This window comes from Pediculus humanus, genomic scaffold (genome assembly GCF_000006295.1).
Source record: "Pediculus humanus corporis 1103172107687 genomic scaffold, whole genome shotgun sequence".
NCBI classification, from domain to species: domain Eukaryota; kingdom Metazoa; phylum Arthropoda; class Insecta; order Psocodea; family Pediculidae; genus Pediculus; species Pediculus humanus.
In genome coordinates this window covers 100,711-104,191 of record NW_002987294.1, presented here as the reverse complement: position 1 = coordinate 104,191, position 3,481 = coordinate 100,711, and positions in this window count along the sequence as shown.

Below are 3,481 nucleotides of genomic sequence, written 5' to 3'. Positions count from 1 at the left end.
AAACCGAAAACTTTTTTTTAACCTTCAAAAAAAAAAACGAAAAAATAGAGCAAATCGTTATAAAAACATTATTATTATTATTATTATTATTATTATTATTATTATTATTATTTTTAATCGTAATTAAATAAATATATATTTGCGTTGATGGATACGCGAGAGTATTAATTATTATTATTATAATTAAATTCATCCCTTGAAATATTAATCCTGGAAAATTTTTTATTATTACAATTAAATTCAATTTTTTTTGCATGGGTGATGTTTTTATTATTATTATCAAATCAATGATAAGAAATTTTTTTTTTTTCTAAATAGGCACCACCATCGCAACCACCGCCAGGTTTCGAAGCCTGTTCGTGAGATTTTGTTTGTCGGTAAAATCAGAGTTCGAGTCATTGTTTTTATTTTTTTCATGTTTGTACCTCTTATATTTTATGTTTAACCCTTAAACCTTCTATTCAAGTAGAACACGTTTGACCTCTTATCATGGGCAACTTTTGTTTTATTAACCGTTTGTTGAGATATCACCTTGTTACTTTATATCAAAATCTCTTCTTTCTCTCTTCTCTTTTTTTTTTTTTTTTTTGGATGATTTTACGATTTTTAACGACAAACGACATGGTTGTAAATATTGACGTAATAGAACAACAACAACAACAACAAACACTTAAAAAAAAAATTTTAATTAAACATTGATTTTTTTTTTTTTTTGTATAAAAATGTTTCGAATAAAAAAAAAAAAAAATTTAGTGATATTGTGACCTCGTTTTTCAGCTTTTATCATGTGATGCAAACACACAAATATTGCGGTGTGCGTGCGTGCGTGCGCGTGTGAGTGTATGCCTATATTCAAATAATTTTATGTCATGAAGTTAAAAAAAAAAAAATTTCAACGCGTCCATTTTTTTTTTTTTACTTAACAACAGCAAAACCTTTTTTTTTTTAAAAAAAGAAACCGTAAAGTCAATTACACGAGATTAAAAAAAAAAAGGTTTTTTTTAAAACAAAAAAAAAAAAAGAAAACATTTCCCGAGGCTTTTTATTTTCAATGAAATAAAAAAAGAAAGAAAGAAATATTTTAATAGGGGGGGGGGGGAAGGAAAAAAAGGAAAAAATCCATCGAACAATAAAGTTAAAGACAATGTATATGTATGGGAAAAATTAGAAAGCTAAACACAAGTTAAAAGTTTAAATTGGAAACAAATGTTTTTGTTTTCTGCTTCTTCTTTTGCTTTTTTTCTTCTGCTTCTTCTTCTTCTGCTTTTTCTCTTCTGCTTTTCCGCCATTTTTTTTTTTTTTTGAATTAACGATTCTTATGCTCACCTTAAAAAAAAAAACAGAAAAAAAATTAGTTTTCTTCTTTTTTTTTTTTTGTTATATATTTAATATTTTATTTAAATATTTACCCTCCAAGGATGATAATAATAATAATAATCAAAGGAAAAATTGTAGTCGTTTTTTTTTTTATAAAGGGTAAGCATAAAAAAAAAAATTCGTTTGAATTAATCAAATTTATAATTAATAAGTTAATAAATTATTTAAAAAGAAAAAAAAAGGAAAAAAAGGAAAAAAAAAGGTTTTTGCGTGACGAAATTAACTTAAATAATTTTTACGTTGAATGTTTTTTTTTTAAAAAAAAAAAAAAGGAAAAAAGGAAAAAAAAAGAAAAAAAACATTCATCTAAATATAGAAAGTAATTTAAAAAAAAAAAAAACTTTGCTTTGGGAAAATACAAAAAAGTTCGTCAATTTCTACAACAGTAAGCACCAGAGACCGATTCTGGTAATCAATACTGTACAGATGACCTAGTTTCGAAGCCTAAAAAAAAAAAAGAAATTTTTTTTTATTCTTTTTAAATTATTACTGTTGTAACTTTTACTGTTGTTTTTGTTGTTTTGCTGTTGCTGTTGCTGTTGCCGTTGACTAGAATTTTTGATTTTTTATTTAAAAACTAAAAAACGACGACGACGACGACGATGACGTTTTTAAATAAACGTAATGGGTGTGTAATTTTTTTCTATTTAATAATTACCAACTTGAATAAATGAATAAATAAATAAATAATGATAATAAATTGTAATTTTTTTTTCTTTTAAGGTGGGGGAGGGATAAAGGTAGAGAGGGAGGAAGGAGGAAGGCAGGGATTTAAGGGGAAAGGGGAAGGGGCAAACGTTTCGTTAACGATTCATTTTAAATAAAAGTCAAATTTCTTTTTTTTTTTTTTTTTTTAAATTGAAAATCGATTAAATTTTTCTTCTCCTTCTTTATTATTATTATTATTATTATTATTATTATTATCATTATTATTATTATTATTATTTTTACTCATCGTTAAATAAAAAATAAAAAGTTTAAAATGTGATTTCACCAAACATTTGACACAACAACAACAACATTGAAATATTAAACCAAAAGTTTTTTTTTTTTAAATAATTTTTTCCAAAATTAGAATAATAATAATGATAATAATAATGATAATATTTCCTGAAATTTTATTAAAAACCGAGTAATAAATCTTAATAATTTAAATAAATAAATAAAAACTCGTTTTTTTAATAAATTTTTTTAAAGAAAAATAAATAAATAAATAATAAGGAGGGAAACCTTTCCTGTTTTTTTTTTACGCGCTTCCCCTCATCGATAATTTTTTTTTTTTTATCATTGTAATCATTATCATCATCATCATCATCATCATTATTAATATTATTTATTAATTTTCCGGGTATTTTCTTTTTGAGTAAAAAAATAATAAATTCTAAGTTAAAAAAAAATTTCTTTTTTTTTTTACTCTCTTTTCATTTATGTTTTTTTTTTTATTAATAATCGGAATAACATGAAAGAGAATATTTTTATATATATAAAAAATAAAAATGCCATTATCACTAAAAGCTTTCATTTTTATTGATATTAAACCTTTTCTGGGTCAATTCCGTTCAACAACAGCAACAGCACAACAGAAAAAAAAAAAATTTTCTTGCGCTCTTCCTTAGAGATTTTCAAAACCGAATAAAAGGAAAATTTTATTTTTATTTTTTATTACACAAAAAAAAATTATTAATCAATTTATCACTATTATCATTATTATTATTATTATTATTATTATTATTATTAAAAAAAATTATTTAATTTTTCCTTTTATTCCATTAATAATAACAATAATAATAATAAAATCGAAAATATGAAAATTGTTTTCTTTTTCCTCTTTTCCCTTACAAAAAAAGAAAACGTTATTTTAATTTTTTTGTTTTATGATGTGACGTCACAAAAGATAATGATGATGATGATGTGATGATGATGATGATGATGATGATAATTATAAAGAAAATCAGCGGTTAAAGTTGTTTGCGGTTAAAAATTAAAAATGAAAAAAATAATTAATTACTTTTTTATTTATTTATTTATTTATTATTATTATCATCATCATCTTTAGTTCTCGTAACACGTCACGAACAGACAAAAAAGAAGTTGCGTTATATTA